The 20,519-nt window shown below is 38.6% G+C and overlaps 1 protein-coding gene across 2 annotated transcripts in view; it reads left to right on the plus strand.

The window, feature by feature from the left end:
- The first annotated feature begins 2,390 nt into the window (after positions 1-2,390).
- The window catches only part of LOC114053900 (tyrosine-protein kinase Lyn), a 146,552-nt gene continuing 128,423 nt past the window's right edge, over positions 2,391-20,519 (plus strand). Inside the window, exons 1-2 of one of the 2 annotated variants that reach the window (XM_027877019.1) lie at positions 2,391-2,539; positions 2,684-2,743. The gene's annotated coding sequence lies outside the window, so the exon portion shown is untranslated. Of the gene's footprint in view, positions 2,744-20,519 lie in introns of both variants that reach the window. The other variant, XM_027877020.1, reaches the window with a different exon arrangement.

Consider the following 20,519-nt stretch of genomic DNA (forward strand, 5'->3'; position numbering starts at 1 on the left):
GATGTATTATTGTATTAATATATTATGTACACAAAACATGGTAAATAAAAATAGAATTAAAAAGATGAAATAAGCAATATTTTAAAAATATGTTCAAGTTTATGTCTTAATGATATAAAAACTTCATTCTTGAGAATAATATGATTGAATATGCTTCATTATTTTAAAAAAAATGAACAAACAAACTTTATACATCCTAGGGAATAGAGTTGTAATGGTTAGTATTCATTAAATTAATCTGATCTATATGGCTAACCAAGCTGGTGAACTTCATGTTTGGATATTTTTCTATTGAAAGATATGCAATGCTCAATCAAATTAATAGGTCACAACTGTCAGAGAGCAGAACAGCTTTTCAGCAGGCGTCATGTTTCTTGGTATATTAATATTCACTATAAACAAAGCAACAACAAAAGCAAAAGTGAATTGTCTCTGGTTTCATCTTAGCAGCAAGTTTTTCATATAAATCCATTCCTCTGTCTTTCTTTGATTCTGCTTAATGCATTACATCAGACCTTAATTTTCTATTCATGTTTGGATATTTTAGTTGTGTGTTTTGTATGAGCAGGAGAAACAGCAAAAAGACCAGTTTAGCAGGACCTTCAAGGGCATGAAGGGGAGTAATGTATAATAAGGCTAGAAAGGCAGATTGGGGCCAAGTTGTGAAGGGCTTTAAATGCCAAACAGAAGACTTGATATTTGATCCTAGAGGTAACAAAGAACTGTTGGAGTTTACTGGGTACCAGGGATGACTTGTTCAGATCTAAGCTTATGGAAAACCACTTAGGTATGTGTGGGAGGATGAACTGCAGGAGGGAGATACAGTCAAGGAAGCCAATCAGAATCCCTTTAAACGGTTCAGGTGAGAGATGATAAGAGCCGGAAATGGGGTGATGGTTGGTGTGAGAGGAGAGAACAGAGAAGGGGACAAAATGAGAGATGTTGTGGATCTAGAAATTACAAGATTTGCCAGCTGCTTGAATGTGTGGGATAAAGGAAAGTGAAGTCAAGGGTGACACCAAGGTTTCCAACCTGGATGACTGGAACGATTGTGGTGGCTCTTAACAGAGATAGCAAAGATAGGAAGAGGGTTGGATTTCTGGGGAAAGGTAATGTAATGAATGAGATCTGTGATGCAAAATGCAATCCATTCATGTGAGATAATCCTGTGAGATTTATTCTATCCCAAAAGAAAAGGGGGAAAAGGGGGAGACAGGGCTCTTCTTTATCTATTACTTCCCTGGAGTGCACAGCCTACCTTCTTAGGGCTCTTGTCACAGGAAAGGATCTGAAGGAAAGGGGTGTAGTTATGCTAGGGAGTTCGAGGGGGGTTTTCCTAAAGGCACCTGTCCAGTTGTGCTGTCCGTGCCTCCTTTGGGGTTAGGTTATAACTGCCCTCAGGGGCAGAAAAAGGATTGTCCAGAGCTTTCACAGCTGAGGGAGTGTTGAGCTGTAATGAGTGATGGATAGGTGTGGCTTTATCGAAGAGAAATCCTACAACTAGCTCCTGAAAGGAGGGTGGGATGTGATCTAGGGTCACGGTGGAGTGAAAGGAGCACAGAAGAAAACCTGAATTCAAATCCAGACTCTGCTTCACCTGTGTAACGGTGAGCAAACCATTTAACTATTTGGGTCTCAGGTAAAACGGATTGTCATGTGCTCTAGCATCCTAACTTCCATCCATGTTCTTTCTTTTTTCTTTTTTCCTTTTTTTTTCCTTAACCGATCTGTTATTTTATTGGTTTAGGGAACTCCCTCCGTCCATGCCTAGTTGCACCCGCATAGCAATTTATAGTCTTCGAGAGTTGCCTGGGTTACTGAGAAGTGACTTGCCCGGGGTCACACAGCCAGTATGTATCAGACACGACTTGAACAGAGTTCTTCCTGGCTTGAGACCAGCGCTCTAGCCACTAGGCCGCATTTCACGATTTCAATGTCAAATCCTTCTTGTTGCCTTTCCCCTCTATCAGAGGCAGCATAGTGTAGCAGAAAGAACCCCAAAATGACCAAACCCGAGTTCAAATTCTGTCTCTGCCACTAACTACTCAATGTAACCCCTCTGTGACTTCATCTGTAAAATCAGAGGTGATAGAGTGGTAGATACTCTCCCAGGTCCCTTCCAGCTCTAGTTCTATAGATATCCCCCTCCCCCCCCGCCGCCCCAATCTGAAAGTTTCGGAGCTGCAGCTTCAATTCGGTGACCAGTCTTCACTTGGCTTTGCCCAGGTTCCTTTTTTTTTTTTTTTCCTTTTTCTCTAAACTCCTCAGGATGGTCACATAGAAGAGTAAGACTTTAAGCCAAGAAGACCCAACGGACACCTCCCCCATTGAAGGCTGTGTATGCAAATCGAAATACCAGGAAGTAGCTGGGAACCTCTCAGCCAACCCCCTGAAACCCAGCTTAGTTCCTCTCCGGCTGCCAGGGGCTGAGTGCGCGAGCTTGCCCTGAAACTCTGGGGGTGTTCTAGACTTTTTTTCCTGGCCTAGGGAAGATCAGCCACCCCTCAATCCCTGGTGGGCTTCCGACAGCCACAACAGAGTAAGGGTTTCCCCCTTTTTGTTGGGAACCATTGAAACCTTTCTCCCGATCCCCGTCCCCTTTTCTCCTCCCTCTCCCTTCTTCCCCTTCCCCAAAGCCTCGCTGGGCTTCGCCTCCCTCACTCCCTTCCCCACCCCTTCCTAGGACTGGGCTGAAGTCACCGTGGAGCTCCAGCGCGGCACCCCAACTTTCCAAACCAGGAGGGTGAGTAGCGGAGCGGGATCGTGGACTCAGTGGGTCGATCGGGATGGGATGGGAGGAGGCGGCGTCTCAGGGAGTGGCGCCCGGGGCTGCTTAGAAAGGAAAGCTTTTGGTCGGATCTTAAACAGTAAGATACAGATTTGCACAAGTCAGCAAACATTTATCAAGCGCTTACAGTGGGCTGGGAGAACGGTGCTGAGACAAGGGCAGAAAAAGCTGGCGATTGGCCCAAGAACCGGCGAGAGGCGAGTGTGGGGGGGGGGCGCGGGAAAAGCGCCCAGCAGTGAAGAAAGGTGGGGGCAGTATCCCTTAGCCAGCTGGAGTGGAGAGAAAGCTGCTGCCCCTTCCTGCCACCTCAGTGCTTGACTAAGGTACCCTTACTTAAGTCTCTGGGTTACAGGTCCCCGCCCCGCTTTCTTGACCACACAAAAAACGTGTGGGCGGTTGCAAAGCGGCGGGGTGGGGGGGGGGGGGGGGAAAAGCCGGGGGGGCTTTGTCGGGGGGGGGGGGGGGGGCCGGGGGGGGGGGGGGGAGGGGGGGAGGAGTGGATGTTGTGCGACGTCCCTCCGACAGGTTGAAAAGGTTGCTGGGCTTTCTTCGCCTTCTGTGTGCCTTTCCAGAAAGTAAGGAGAAGTTCCCTTGACTTTCTCTGCGCGGGAGGGGGGCGATAAAGCGGCAGAGGTGTATCAGGGGAATTGTCAGCTTGCGAAATTCAATCAGTCCTCTGCCCTGGGATCCCCAGAGAATGCAGCAGAATTAGGTATATTAGAACTGGAAGCAGTCATCTCCTTTTCTCGATGAGGATACCTAGTCCCAGAGAAGGGAATGTCACACAGGTAGCGAGTGGCAGAGCCAGGATTCTACATCTAAATCTTTTGAACATGATTTACTCTATCTCTGAACCGACACCAAATGTAAACTTAATTTTTCTTTTTTTTAAACCGCATTTCTGGCGGGAGAGGAAGCAGAGTTTTGTCTTCAGGGCTGCTGGTCATACCGTTATTGGGGAACAGGGCTTTTGGACATCTGATAAGCTGTCCAGCCCTTTAGTGAAAAGGAAGCCAGAGTTATTTTGAGACTACAGAGGTTTGCTTTTCCTTTGCACGGGGGGAAGGGTGTAGCTCCAGTCGCAACTTTTTCCTGCATGATCTCGTTTGCTTTAGCTTTCTCCATAGTGCAGTTAATGCATTTAAACTTTTTGGTCTGATTTTTAAGTCTGTTGATCACTCGGCAGACGAGGTGGGAGGTGTTTTAAGGATCCAAACTGCATCAAATTCAAATTACTTGATTGCCCAAATAGTAAGTTGGTAGGATTTTTGTTCAATTTGTTGTTCTGTGACCTAGTTATGCTCCACAGATATTAGCTATCCTGTATTCACTATGTAAGAAAGGAAGTCTTTGCATTGTATAATTTCATCTTCATCAAATAGGACATACCCATAACTAATGTCCAATAATAAAAACTCTAGAGTTGCTGTTATAATTTGGAGTCCAAAGGCAGTGTCTGTGCCTGAAGAAGTCATGCATGTATAAGAGAGGAACTTATGGAAAGAAAAAGGTGGTTTAAAAAAAACATTCAAAAGTTAAAAAAAAAAAGGTAATGAACATATGATGGAAATATGGAAGGAATAATATTTTTTCCAAGTGCAGCATCCCCATCTTAACAACAAGGACCAAAAAAAAAAAATGCTTTTTGAGGTAAGGAAGAAAGAAAATTCAAGTTTATCAAAACTTTTTGGTGATCTTTTGGGCTTCCAGAGGATTTTCAGTGTTACATGCAGAAATTCCTAAGAAGCCATTTTATGAATTCTGTGAGACTTGGGAACTTTAACTTTCCATAATCTATATGGCAGTAAAGCATCAATGATAACTATGCTGGGAATGTCATTAAATGAAAAGAGTACTCAGGTACAGGAAGAAAGAAAACTAACTGTTTTGGGGGTTACTTTTGTTTTCTTTCTCTATTTACCTGAACATCCTGGTATAGTAGATAGATTCAAGAAGACTTTCATTCAGAACCCTCCTCGGACAGTTATTAGTTGAATGACCCTAGTGGGTAAGTCACTTAACCTTTTATAGACTCATTTTTTTTTCTCATCTGCAAAATTTTCATAATAATTGTACCTAACCCATATAGTTATTGTGAGGTTCAAACATAATAATACATGCAAAATATTTCGTAAACCTTAAATGATTAAACATAGGCTTAATTATAGTAAGAATTATGATTAATGACACCCCTTTCCCCAGCTTGGCCATTTTAGTTACATCATAGGTAAGAAAGGTATTGGTTTAATTTCATTAGCTCCTGATTGTCAAAATTCTGTTCAAGAGATGGTTTTTCTATGCTGTGAAAGTTTGATACTGAATGCTAACAGTTGACCTTTAATCAGCTAAATCGGTTAGGTCTTTGAGTTGAAAGATAGTTCAGATCAGTAAATAAAAAACATTGTGCTTTACTTTTGTATCAGAAAAGCAATTCTTCAGAATTTCAGTGGTTTAAAGTGATTCAACCTATTAGGATACTAAAAAAGTTAAAAGCTTTATAATTTAAAATATTTTGTTTTTCTCGTTAATGTAAATAGAAATATATTGTACGCATCTGGGTAGATAGCTAGGTTTTACAGTGGATAGGATTTGGAATCAGGAAGATATGAGTTCAAATCCTGCTGTGGACACTTACTAGCTGTCTGACTCTGGACAAGTCACTTAGCCTTTCTGTGCCTTACTTTCCTAATTTGTATAATGGGCATAATAATAGCACCTGCTTCACAGGGTTGTTTGAGGATCCATTGAGTTAACTTTTGTAAAGCACTTTTTTTTTCTTTTTGGTGAGGCAGTTGGGGTTAAGTGACTTGCCCCGGGGTCACACAGCTAGTAAATGTCAAGTGTCTGAGGCCCGATTTGAGCTCATATCCTCCTGACTCCAGGGCAGGTGCTCTTTCCACTTCGACACCTAACTGCCTCTAAAGCACTTTATATGCACTTTAAAGTGCTGGGTACAGAGCCAGAAAGACCTGGGTTCAAGTCTGTTCTGTGCCACATGCTGGCTATGTCGTTTTGAAGTGAATGCTTTGTGGCACTAATTTAACCAGTCAGGAGTCTAGGCCACTCTCTGACTCTAAGTCACATAGAAGGTGTGTTGACGTACCCTGTTGAAGCTGTTTCTTTATCATAGAGTTCTGAATACCAGTGGAATCATCAAAGGTCCAGTTCTTATCCCTATACATATGATGAAAAAATATTGGTGTGAATATTGATACTTAAAAGTTTACTGAATTGAGTTGATAAACAATTTTGTATGCACAGATATTGGTCACGGTTAACACTGCGATATTTTCTTCAGGTATTCATCAGGGATAAGATAACAATATCAATCAAAGTTAGAATTTAAATCACACAAAAAAATTCCTCAGAGACAGGGGCTATGTACCTACCTGAAACTGCTTTCATATCTTCCGCTGGACCCATAATAGTAATAATACATTAGTTTTTTTTAATTTAAAAAAATTTATTACAAAAACAGCTTTTCTGTTTTTTCAGAGAGTTTTTACTTTCATTCTAGTTTGATCCTCAGAACAAACTTATAAGGCAGGCAGATACTATTTTCCACTTTTCCAGAGGAAGAAACTGAGCTTCCATGATGAAAAGAATAACCCAAGGTCACATGACTAGAACCTAGGTCTTTTGACTTCTAATTTGGTATTCTTTCCATTATACCATGCCATTGGGCACAGAATAGGCACTCAGTAAGCATGTCTTGATCAATTCTAGGAAGGTAGGTAGTACTGTGGATAGAGCTCTGGCCCTAGAGTCTAGACAACCTGAATTCTAATCCCATCTCAGACAATTATGTAGCTGTATAAACCTCTGCATGTTATATAATGTCCATCAGCCTCAGTTTTTTCATCTGTAAAATGAGGGTGATAATAGAACATACCTCAAGTAGGTAAAGACACTTAGATTTGTGACCTTGGACAAGTCACTTAAGTTTCCCTAGCCTCAGTTTCCTCATCTGCAAAATGGGGATAATAACACCTTTTCCCCAGAGTTGTTGTGAAGATAAAATGAGATAATATTTGTAAAGTGTTTTACAAACCCTTAAGTGAAATATGGGCAGCTAGGTGCTACAGTGGATAGAGGGCTGGGTTTGAAGTCAGGAAGACTCATCTTCCCAAGTTCAAATCTGGTCTCTGACACTTATTAGCAGTGTGACCCTGGTCAAGTCACTTAACCCTGTTTGCCTCAGTTCCTCATCTATCAAATGGACTGGAGAAGGAAATGGCAAACCATCTCACTATCTTTGCCAAGAAAACCCCAAATGGGGTCATGGAGAGTCTGACACAACTGAAATGACTGCATGACAACAACAAAGTGTGATATAAATACTAGCTATTATTGTTATTAATTTCAGATTCTCTAAGAAAAACTTTGCAGAGGGATTTTCTCAAATCTTCTATCCCTAGAAAAGTGCCCATTGTACACTCAGAAGGATTGTTTTGATGGTAATTACACCTCAGAGGGTAATATGCTTTGGGACTGACTTCCATTAGTTACTTTTAGGATCATAGAATCTACTGCTAGAAGACACTTTAGATAACATAAATCCATCTCATTGCTTTCATGTTTAACCAAAATGAGAATCTGCAGATATTAAACTTTTAGCTAGTATATTCAATTTGACAAATATTCATTAGGTATTTGCTGTGTGCAAAACACTATGGTAGGCACTACAGGAGATAGAAAGTTTAGATGAGACACATTCTTGCCTTCTGTAAGACTTAGATTAAATCACTGACCCTGTCTTGACTTCAGTTTCCATTAGCAAAATGACAGGTTTGGACTAATTGATTTCTAAAGACTCATCTAACTCTAAATGGCAAGGTACCTAGGGAATTGTAGCAGAGTTGGAAATGAAAGCTGATTCTCCTCATATAATGTATGTTACATATATCCTGATATATATAACATTATATCACATATATAACATATATACATGTTTCTAGAAGTATTTAGTAATTAAGGCAATGATTTTTATTCTCAAGGCTCCAGCAAAGATCCTTCTAACTTTTTTCTATTATGAAAAAGTACAGTAGGGTTTAATTAATTCAATGAACATTTATCACATTTTCATGTAAGGGGAACACAGTATTAACATCTTCCCCTGATTTTACATGTTTCTGAAATGAGTCTATTTTAGACTGGACTTCATCTATCTAAGCTTGAGGCTTTATAGAGGGGAGGAGAGATGATGAAGGGGGAGGGGTAGTATGGGCAGGAAACGAGTTAATGAGATGAGGCTGGAAGGAGAAATTGATTAATAGGAAATGTGATGAAGTAGAGGGGACTCAGTTTGAGAAAAACTAACACTTGTGTTCAACATATGCAGCTGCTGTTCTTTCCTAATTAACTGTCCTTTATTTCTGAATTTACTTAGTATGGAGTGGCTATTCTTGACTTGGGGACCATGAACTAATTTTTAAAATTATTTCAACAACTGTATTAAAATTTAATTGATTTCTTTGTAGTCGTGTGTGTGTGTGTGTGTGTGTGTGTGTGTGTGTGTGTGTGTGTGTGTGACAGAGAGAGACAGAGAGACAGAGAGAGAAAGAGAGAGAGAAGGGGTCCATAGGTTTCAACAGACTGCCAAAGAGGTCCATGATCCAAACGTTTAAAAACCTCTGGTATAGAATATTGTTTGGGTGGTGGCATTTGGTGACCCTGGATACTATTCTAAGCAGACTCTTTGCCTTGTCACTTCTCTGGCCCTTAGAGCCTCTTTTGTACCTTTTGTAAAATCTAGCAATTCCCCTGAAGTGCCCAGAAAGCAGTTTCTTTTCTTGGGTCCTAATTACTTTTCTGTCATTCTGGAGAATATAGTGTCGTGTATCTGGGAAGAGCGATGATGACCCATAAATCAAGTGGAGGAGAATTAGAGGTGGTAGTGACTCTGAAAGCATGGTAAAATTTATGAAAATTAACAGAAGAACATGGAAGAAAACATTTTAAAGGTCCCCTATTAATGTCACTAATATTGAAAAATTCAGCAATTTTATGGGACTTAAACATACAACTTCTGCATTTTCTGACAATTAAGTCACAACTTTATAGGTGGTTTCTCTTCTCTCTTTTTCACGACTCCTCCCCCCAAATTTATTATTTATTTATTTTTATCATTCTTTTGTTTTTAAATTTTGAGTTCTAAATTCTCTCTCTCCTTCCCACTGCTTTCCCACCCACTGAGAAGGCAAGCAATATGGTATCAATTATACATGTTAAATCATGCAAAACACATTTCCATATTAGCCATATTTTAAATAAAATAAGAAAAATAAAGAAAGTGAGAAGATTATACTTCAGTTTGCACTCAAAGTCCTTCAGTTCTCTTTCTCTCCAAGTGGATAGCATTTCTCCATCATGAGTCTTTGGAATTGTCTTTGATCATTGTATTGATCAGAGAAGTCAAGTCTTTCACAGTTGATCGTTGCTACAACATTGGTCTTACTGTGCACAATGATCTCCTGGTTCTTCACACTTTACTTTGCATCAGTTCATATAGGTAACGATGCCATGTTTTTCTGAAACCACTCTGTCATCATTTCTTATAGCACAATAGTTCTCCATCCCAATCATATGCCACAACTCATTCAGCCATTCCCCAACTGATGAGCATGCCCTTGATTTCCAGTTCTATACTACTACAGAAAGAATTGTTATAAGTATTTTGGTACATGTAGATCCCTTTCCTTTTTCTTTGATCTCTTTGGGATACAGACCTAGTCATGGTATTTCTGGATAAAAGGGTATGCATGATTTACAGCTGTTTGGGCCTGGTTCCAGATTGTTCTCCAGAATGGTTGGACCAGTTCACCATTCCACAGAAAGTTCATCATTGTACCTGTTTTTCCCTCATCCCCTCCAGCATTTGTCATTACTGATAGAAGTGAGGTAGTATCTCAGAGTGGTTTTAATTTGCATTTCTCTAATCAATAGTGATTTAGAACATTTTTTCATGTGACTATAGGTAGCTTGATTTCTTCTTCTGAAAACTGCCTATTCATCATCTTTGAACATTTATAAATTGGGGAAATAAGCTCTTAGTTCTATAAATTTGACTCAGTTCCCTATATATTTGAGAAATGAGGCCTTTATCAGAAAAGTTTGCTGGAAATTTTTTTTTATTTTACTTCATTGTCTATGGTACCTTATAGCAAAATACAGTTTCTTTGATTATCCCTTTTAATTAGGTCTATTTTTCTTTTTGTTTTATCTGAGATCATGATTGCTACCTCTGCCTTTTTAAAAAGCTCAGTGAAGCATATTATATTCTTCTCCAGTCTAACTCTGTGTATATCTTTCTATTTCAAATGTGTCTTTTGTAAACAACATATTGTTGGATTTTGGTTTCTAATCCATTCTACTAGGTGCTTCTGTTTTACAGGTGAGCTCATCCCATCACAATTACTGTGTATTTCCCTCCATCCGATTTTCTCCTGTTTTTTTTCCTCTCTTCTTTTTTATCCTTTCCCTCCTCAAAAGTCTACTTTGCTTTTGACCACTGCCTTCCTTAATCTGCTCTCTCTTTTGTCATCCCCCTACCCTTTCTCTCATCCCTTTTTCCTCCTATTTCCCGCTTAGGTTAGTTACATTTCTATACGCAACTGAGCGTGTGTGTGTGTGTGTGTGTGTGTGTGTGTGTGTGTGTGTGTATTCTTTTCTCTTTGAACCAGTTCCTATGAGAGTGAGTTCCAACCATTGTCTGCCACAACTCCCCCCACCCATTTTTCTCTCTATTAAAAAGCTCTTCCTTGCATGCCTTTTCAATGTGAGAAAATTTTCCCCATTCTACCTTTCCCTTTCCCCTTCTCCCAGTGCATCCCTCTTTCACCCCTTCATTTTTTTTGAGATCATTCCAGCATAACCAATTCCTATCCATGCCCTTTGTCTACGTAAACTCCTTTTAATTGCCCTAATAAAGATAAAGATTGTTGAAATTGTATGAATCATCTTCCAGGATAGAAATATAAATCGTTTAACTTTATTGAGACCTTTATGATTACTTTTTCATGTTTGCCTTTATATGCTTCTCTTGAGTCTTGTGTTTAAATGTTATATTTTCTATTCAGCCCTGGTCTTTTCATTAGGAATGCTTTAAAGTCCTCTATTTCATTAAATGTCTGTTTCCCCCCTGAAGACTCATACTCTTTTGCTGGTGGATTATTCTTGGTTGTAATCCTACCTTCTTTTTCTTCCAGAGTAACATATTCCAAGCCTTCCAGTCCTGTAATATGGAAGCTGCTAAATCTTATGTCAGCATAACCGTGGCTCCACAGTATTTGAATTGTTTCTTTTTGGTTGCTTGAAGTATTTTCTCTTTGACCTAAAAGTTCTGGAATTTGGCTATAGTATTCCTGGGAGTTTTCATTTTGGGACCTCTTTCAGGAGGTGATCTGGATTCTTTCAATTTCTATTTTATCCTCTGGATCTAAGATGTCAGGGCAGTTTTCCTTGATAACTTCTTGAAACATGATGTCTAGATTCTTTCTTGGATTATGGCTTTCAGGCTTCTTAAATGACCTCTCCTTGTTATTTTTTCCAGATCAGTTATTTTTCTTACTAAATATTTTACATTTTCTTCAATTTTCCCATTCTATTGACTTTGTTTTATTGTTTTTTGATGTCTCATGGAGTCATTAGCTTCCAGTTGCCCAATTCTAATTTTTAAATAATTATTTTCTTTAGTGAGATTTTGTACCTCTTTTTCCATTTGGCCAATTCTGTTTCTTAAAAAGTTCTTTGGTGAATTTTTGTACCTCCTTTTCCATTTGGCCTATTCTGCTTTTAAAGGAGTTCTTTTTTCAGTTTATTTTTGTATCATTTTTACCAGTAGTCTAGTTCTGTTTTTTAAAGTGATTTTTTTGTTTGTTTTTTGTTTTGTTTTGCTAGGCAATGGGGTTAAGTGACTTGCCCAGGGTCACATAACTAGTAAGTGTCAAGTGTCTGAGGCAGGATTTGAACTCAGGTCCTCCTGACTCCAGGGCCGTTATTCTATTCATTAGGCCACCTAGCTTCTCCTAAGGTGATTTTTTTTTCAGTATTTTTTGTGCCTCTCTTACCAAGCTGTTAATTGTCTTTCATAATTTTCTTGCATCACTCTCTTTTTCCAATTTTTCTTCTACCATTTTTATCTCTTTCTTTAACTCTTCCAGGAATTATTGTTGAGCTTGTGTTCATTAGCATTTTTCTTTGAGGCTTTAGTTGTAGCTGTTTTTGCATTATAATCTTCTTATGAGTTTGGTCTTGGTCTTCCTTGCCACCACAGTAGCTTTTTATGATCAAATTTTTTTTGTTGTTCATTTTCCAGCCTATTTCTTGACTTTGAACTTTATGTTAAAATTAAGCTTTGCTCATGGTGGGGGTGGGAAGGCACTGTCCCAAGCTTCAGGCTGTGTTATGCTGCTGTTTTCAGAGCTAGTTCTGGAGGTCTGCAAGTTTTTGGTACGTCAGTGGATGACTGTGGGAGAGGTATGGTCACTGCTCTCCTGGTGTGTACTCTGGTCTTTACGCAGGAAGGGTCCCTGCATCTGCAAGCAATAGCATTCTCTTTGCCTTGGAACTGGGACCAGACCCCCTGATTCCTTGTGCCTGACCTCCAGCACTCCTTTCCACACTCAAACTGTGACCCAGAACTGTGCATTGGCAACAGAGTTGCCAATCAGTGCCAGCTCTACTCAGGGCCAACAAAAGGTCTCCTGCAATCTCTTTCTGACCAGACAACTGGTCAGACAACCTCCTTAACATCTCTTGGCTGAGAGCTCCCAAAGCTCCTGCTACTGCTTCCCAGTGTGTGTGGACTCTGTACAGGTTTCCACTCAGGTGTCAGAAACTTTTGCCAACATCCTAAAATTTCTTAGGCCAAAAAAATGGCTTACCCTGATCTTTTGTTGGCTCTGCTCCTCCAAATTTTGATTGAAGTGTTATTTTAAAGTTGTTTGGAGGGGAATGTTGGGAGAGTTCAGCTGGGTTGCCTCTGATCTGCCATCATGGCTTTCAGTCTACCTCTTTCACAACTTCTAAAAATATCAGTCTACAATAGGGAAAGGAACAAGGCTGGGAAAGAGGCTGAAAATGCAAGGGGGAGTGAGAGTCTTTGGTTCGAGAAACTGAACTTCCTTGTTTGAGTTTTTCTAAGTTTCAATCCCTCCCTCAGAATTTCTTGACCTCAGTTAACTGGAAGAACACTGAAGAAATTCTGGGTGAAACATTCTTGGTTAAGAGTCTCATGAGATTAGATAGCCAACAGATTCTGCACTTCCCAGCAAATGCCGCAGGGACAGCAAGAGCTTCCGTTTTTATCTTATTGGGTCTTTTTCTTCATTCCTGTTTTATATTATACAAACTTCTTTTCCTCTCACTGAACAGAGTTGTGGGGAAGTAATTTTCTTTATTGACCCAGGGCATTATTTATATTTAGTGCTTTCTGTTAACAGAATTGTGGCAGAGGTGAGGGTAGGTGGGGTGGGGGAGGGTTTAGGAGAGTGGAACAGCTCAATTGGAAAGAGTGAAAGGTTTCAACCCTGTGCTCTGTGTTAGCTATCCTACCTCTTTTCCTGCTAATTCAGTGAGCCCATCTATGCTCTTTCAATAAATCATCTATTTGCCCTAAAGTACTGTATGAAAGTGTCTCTGTATGATTACTGTAGTTTTTCATTTGTAGTAATAAGAAGCATATAAAGAACTCTCCCACATTATGATAATCTCTTATGTTTGTATTATATATTTTACTTTTTAAAAGTGGTTTCATATTCATCATCTTATGCTTGACCAGGAGTTCCCAACATTTTTTTGTATGTAACAGACCCTTTTGGCAGTCTGATGAAGCCTGTGGACTCTTTAAAATAATGTTTGCAAAAACATAAGATAACAGACACAAGGGAAACAAATTATAATGAAATACCATTATGGAAATGTTTTTAAAAATCAAGTTCTTGGACTCCAGGTTAAGAATGTCTGGGCATGGGATGGGTGGGTGAATGAGACCTCCTTTCGTGCTTCCTTAATTAAATACCTCTGTTGCCTGCCTTTTGAGAAACCCATCTGCCTCTAAATCTGACCAGCTGGGAGTTTGGGGAAGGAAGTTAATAGCTGATAGGATCAAAGGACTTAAAGCTGGAAAGGATCTGAGAGGTCATCTAGTCTAGCCTTGCTATTCTATAAATTGGGAAAATAAAGTCCAAAAAGGTTTAGTATATGGCACACCCAGCATTTGAACCCAAGTCTTCTATCTCAAAATCCAGTAGTTTTTACACATACACACTGTCACCCTTCCCCCTAATTATTATGGTGTATTCACCAAGTCCCTAGAGTGCTAAAAGTTTGTTAATTCACCCCAAAACATGAAGTACGCACTGTGTGCAAATCACTGTGTTAGGTGTATGTGATACAAAGATGGTTTAAATAAGACACTTGTCCTTGCCCACTTAGGCTTTATAGTTCAGTAATGGGATAAAATATGAATACAGATAACTAGAATACACTATATCATATGGTAAGTATGTTAGTTAAAAAAACAGGGTTATGTGAGGTCTGAGGAGTGGGAAATTAAGAATTCATGGAGTGAGGTAGTTACTATATTATTACTTAAGGGATAAATGGGAATTAAGTGAAGAAGAAAATATGGGGTATTAAGTTATAGGAAATAGTATCAAATGTGGATATGGAAGACTATTTGACATACAAGTAGCCTAGTTTTGCTGAATCATAGAAAGTTTAGAAGAAAGTAATATGAGAAGGCTGGTAAGGTAGAGTGGTATATTATGTTAGGGGGCTTTGAATGCTAGATAAATGAGTTTGAACTTTATTTAGGAGACTATAGTGGAGCCACTGAAGATTATTAAACAGAGGAGTGGCAAGACTGAGTCTATGCATAAGAACAAATATTCTGGCAGCAATATGAAGGACAGATGAGTAGAAGTGGAGATTGGCAGGAATAACCATTTGAAGACTATTGCAGGAGTCCATTTGAATCTTCATGATAGTGAATAAGACTTGGGAAATCAGGAATAGAAGAGGAGACATGGAAGAAAGATGTGGAAATGGAGTCAACAGAGCTTGGTGATTGTTCATATTTGAAAGGTAAAAGAAAGGGAAGAGTCAAAAATAGTATCCAGGTTTATAAACATGGGGCACAGAGTGGATGGTGGTGCCATAAAAAGAAATGATGAAATCAAAAGGAATTGGTTTTGAGGGAAGGTAGGTGACGATATGTTTTGAATATCTTGGATCTGAGATGCTATATCCAAGTGATGTCTTGTAGGTAGATGAAGATATATTTCTGTGAAGTTGAAGATAGATCAAGACTGGAAATGTAGACTTTGGCACCATCTATATAAGGGTCATAGTCAAAGCCATGGGTGGAATTACCTGGGAATTCATTAAGGGGTTGGGTAGAGGATGAAGAGACAGCAAAGGAGATGGTGAGAGCATGCTAGCATTTTGTTAGAATGGGGTAGAGAATGGTTCTTGAATTTGACAAGTATGATTTGAAAGGTGAATATGTTTGATGGGTCATCAAAATGAATATTAAGCCACCTAAGGATAAAGAAAGGTATGGGTTGTAGAAGGTGATTCAGCCATTGAGAAAGTTAGGAGAGGGATATGAAGTATGGTAGATGGCATTGACAAAAATTGAAAGAGGGTGGTATGCTGGGAATACATGGGTTTTGAAAGCTGAAAAGTCTTTTATGGATGGTGGTGGAGGAATTTTCTGGAAGTGGCAGTAAAGAACAAAGAGTATGCCTATCTTTACTTTAAAAAATAGATGGTATTGATAACTTTTATTTTTTTATCATCAGAAATTTTCTCCCCAATCTTCCTTCTTCCTCCTCTCAGAGAGCCATTTAATAAAATGTTTCGAAAGAAAAAAATAAGATGAGGAAGAGAAGAAATAAAAATCAGAAAAACCAATCAATACATTAAAAAAAACCCTGAAATTATATGCAATAAATCACACTCATGGACCTCTCACATCTACAAAGGAGAAAAGTGGGAGTTTCTTTTCATTTCTCTTCTTTAGCGCCATATTTGTTTTTTGTAATTTTGCAATATTAATTTCTGATTGCTTTGTAGTTCTTTCTATTTATATTGCCGTGGTCATTGTATAGATTGTTTGCTTGTATGCTGATTTTTTTTCTCTTGGTCCTATGTGTTAGGTGCACTGGAAGAAATGGCCTCTACTGTATAAGATTCTTGGTATTCTCAGAAAAGGGCCAGATTTCTGTATAAGTGAAGAATTGGAAAAAGGAAATTGGATGAAAAGGTCAAGGACGTAGAGGGAATTGTCAGGACATCTAAAAGTTATATTCCAGAATTGGGTAAATATGTGTCTCTCAATTATGGAATTAGAGTTTGAACAAATGTCACCTGTTGGATTTATAAGGTGGCTCTTGTAATCAGAAAGCTTTAGGAAAGAGTGTTGGTCTGGTTCATTCTTCTGTTGTAGTTCACACCTCCATATGGGAAAACTCCTGGCAGTTTTTTTCTTTGTAGGGCCTTTGAATCCCTCTTGTAATCCTAATGTATATTGGTATAAATCTTTGTTTTTAATTATATCCTCCACTTCTTTCCACTCCTTTTGTTTTGTTTTGTTTTTATTTATTTTTTAGTGAAGCAATTGGGGTTAAGTGACTTACCCAGAGTCACAAAGCTAGGAAGTATTATGTGTCTGAGGCTGGATCTGAACTCAAGTCCTCCTGACTCCGGGGCCTCTATCCACTGTGCCACCTAGCTGCCCCTCACTCCATCTCTTTTTGGGTAGGATCAGGTACAAAGCAAGGTATCTGAATTTCATCACATGGGACTAAGAAGAAGGAGTTAGGGTCTCTCTCTCTCTCTCTCTCTCTCTCTCTCTCTCTATCACTTCAGCCTTTGGGAGAGATGGTTGTATTGTATGCTTAATCAAAACAATAACAACAATAATAATAACTTCCACATATAAAGAAATTTTGCAAAGCACTTTACGTACAGCAGGGCAGCAGGATGGTTTCTTTGGTTGTTTGAGTTTTTGAGCAGGTTGAAAAATTGGTACATCTCTCCACTCTTTCACTGTTCTTATAAATTATGGTCAGTTCCACTATGGACAGGGAGATTGTAGGAGAGAGATTGACTAGGCCACTTCTCCTTTCCATGGGGAAACTCTGTTGCTCAATCAAGAACCACAGCTTGAGGAGGAGGAATTGGTGCTGGAGTCAGAGGAAGTAATACTTCCTCCTGTTCTTTGGGCCTCAGAAGGGTGACCTGAATAATTACCAGTGAAGTACCACCTTTTTACCATTCTGGAATTTATATTTTCTCATTTCTTCTCACTATTTTTTGGAGAGGAAAAAAAATGATTACACAAAAAATTCTCTGTCTGTACCTGTTCAAGAAGCAACATTATATAGTGGGAAGAGAAAGACAAAATGGTACAGTTGAAAAATTGCAAGACTTGGACTTAAAGGACTTGGATTCTAATCAGCAAATCACTTAACGTCTCTGAACATCGGGTCTCTAATCTATAAACTGACAGGGGTTAGTTTTTCATTTGCTTTTCAGTCGTGTCCAACTCTCTGTGATCCCACTTGGGGTTTTCTTGGCAAAGATACTGGAATGGTTTGCAATTTCATTCTCCAGCTCATTTTACAAATGAGGAAACTTGAGGCCAATAAGGTTAAGTGACTTGCCCAGAGTCACATAGCTAGTAAGTATCTGAGGCCAGATTTGAACTCAGGAAGGAATTTTCCAACTCTGTCTACTGCACCACCTGGTTTCCCTATGGGGGTTAGATCACATAATCTCTAAGGTATGATCTGGCTCCAACCCTAGGATCCTAGATCCAAACTAGGTGAGCTGATCCTGGAGTCAGAATAAATCTGGGTATAAACGCCATACCTGATATTGATCATTTGGGACCCTGGGCAAACCATTTCTACATCTGAGGGGTGACAATAAAATTCATTAGTATTATGAATTGCCCTATGAACTTTAAAATGATGATATAAGTGTCTCTTGCTGTTAGATGGTTATACAAATGCTGGTTAACCTTTATGTAACACTTTAAGGTTTACAAAGTTCTTTATATTTTGTAAGTTAATAACAGCAGTAGTTGGCATTTACATAGCATTTGATGATTGACAAAGTGCTTTACAAATACTGTCTTATTTTACTCTTACAGCAGCCTTGGGAGGTAGGTGCCATTAGTGTCCCCATTTATAGGTGAGGAAACTGTGGTAGGTAAAGTTTAAGTGACTTGCTGAGTCACACACCTATTAAGTATTTTAAGCCAGATTTGAAATCATGTCTTCTTGCTCCAAAGTCTAGTGCTATATTTACTGTGCCACATATATGTTATATATCATAAATACATACTATATATTTATATATTTGATCCTCACAACAACCTTGTGAAGTAGGTGCTATAATGATAGTAGTTGTAGGAGCTAGTAGGTGCTACATTGTTATCTCCATTTTACGGGACCTGTTCAGGGTCACACAGCTGTTACAGCTGTGACTTGCCCAGGGTCACGCAGAGCTAGTATGTGACTATCAGAATTTGAACTCAGTGACTCAAAGTCCAGGCTCCGAATTAAAAAACATTGGTCATTTGACTCCAAAACTAATGTTCTACCAGCCAGTTCCTTCTGAGGTCAGGGACAAGGTAAAATCTAAACAATGAAAATCTTTTCCTGTCCGGTACAACAGGTACCCAATAAAGGTACAAGCCAAACAATACAATAGAAATCCTTGCTATTCACAATAGATGTATTTCCCGAGAAACTGTATAAACCATAACTCTATTTAAAGCATCTCAGGTGAATTAGTTACCGTAGGAAACATGCTGAATTTGTCTCTAAAGCAAATTTCCATTCCTTAATTTCTCTTTTCAAAGAAAACCTGATATGCAAAAAAAAACAAACCAAACCAAAATCCCAAATATGGCAATATACCCTTATCTTTCATTTTGTTTAAAATAATTCTTGTAGTTTTTCATGGAAATTTTCCTTCCTAGGCAGTTAATCTTTCTTTTGTAGAATTGATGCCTTATTTATAGTAGATTCTTAGCATATAGTAGTTGATTTATTGATTGAATAACTGAGCTTACTCTCTAGGGGGACTACTCATATCTGTCTGTAATGCTATGAAATAGGTGATAATGTCTTTATGTGTAGTTAACTGTAAATAGGAGTGGAGAACCCAAAGTGTCAGCTTCCAAAATTTTGACTTTAAAATCATAAAGCTTTAAATTGTAGTTTTCTCCTTTAGAGAAGCCTGGGTATATACTTATTTTTGTGGGATGAATTACTATTATGACCTTTTGGAGAATATTTTGTCCTGTGGATATAGCTATTACTCCTGCCCCATCTTCTATCCTTCTGGCTTATTGTACATCCCTCTTCTTTGCATTCTTTAAACATAGGAGAACTTTGTATCTAAACTGATGAAAAATGTGTGTGTCTTGCTTCCAAATGTTCTTCTTCATCTCTTTATAGAATTGACAGGATGATGTTCATTGAATATTATTATAATTACCTTACCTATGCTGTCCCCTCAATCTTTCTTTCTCTCAGTGGTTAGGGACGACAATGGGCATGAGGAATGATTGTGGAGTAAGTAGAATGGCTAAAAGAGAAGTTTATTGGGAAAATACTTCAATTAAACAAATATTTATTAAGTGGCACGTGCTGGAGATATCAAGATGTTAAAAACAACCCAGTCCCATTCACTAAATAAGCTTTCAAGCTTTAAGTGAGTAGGGGATAAGATATTTACAGAAATAGTTATAATGTGAGTTAGATGAATGAAGTTCAAACAGAGAGGCAAAGGTATTTGGAGAAAGATGGATTATCTCTCGCTGAGGGGATTAAAGAAAGATCCTTTGATGATATAGCACCTGAGCTGGAAGAAAGGAATTCAACAGGTAGAAATAAGGTGGGAATGTGTATTAGATGTTAAAGGTCCTGTATAAATTCACGAAAGCTGGAGAAAGGATTAGGTCAGGGAATAGCTATTAGTCCAGTTTGCTAGATCATAGAGTATGTGAGAAAGAATGTTATGAAATAAGACCAGAAAGGTAGCTTGAAGCAGAACCTGCAGGGCATTAAATACCAGGGTAGAAATATATATATATATGTGTGTGTGTGTGTGTGTGTGTGTGTGTATGTGTATATGTATATATATAGTATATATGTATATATATGCACACACATATATGTGTATATATATACACATTTATACATATATATTTAGTTTTCAATATTCACTTTCATAAGATTTTGATTTCCAAATTTTTCTCCCTCCCTCTCTGCCCCCTCCCCAAGACAGTAAGCAATCTGATATAGATTATACATGTACATTCCTGTTAAATATATTTCTACATTAGTCATTTTGTGAAAGAAGAATCAGAACTAAAGGGGAAAACCATGAGAAAGAAAAAACAAAAAAAAGTGAAAATAGTATGTTTCAATCTGCATTCAGACTCCATAATTCTTTCTCTGGATGTGGATAGCATTTTCCATCATAAATCTTTTGGAATTGACTTGGATCACTGTAGTGCTGAGAAGAGCTACGTCTATCATAGTTGATCATCACACAATGTTGCTGTTACTATGTACAATATTCTCCTGGTATTGCTCATTTCACTTAGCATCAATTCATGTAAGTCTTTCCAGGTTTTTCTGAAGTCTGCCTGCTCATCATTTCTTATAGTACAATAGTATTCTATTACATTCATATACCACAACTT

This window comes from Vombatus ursinus, unplaced genomic scaffold (assembly GCF_900497805.2).
Source record: "Vombatus ursinus unplaced genomic scaffold, bare-nosed wombat genome assembly UNPS02014812.1, whole genome shotgun sequence".
Taxonomy (NCBI): Eukaryota; Metazoa; Chordata; class Mammalia; order Diprotodontia; family Vombatidae; genus Vombatus; species Vombatus ursinus.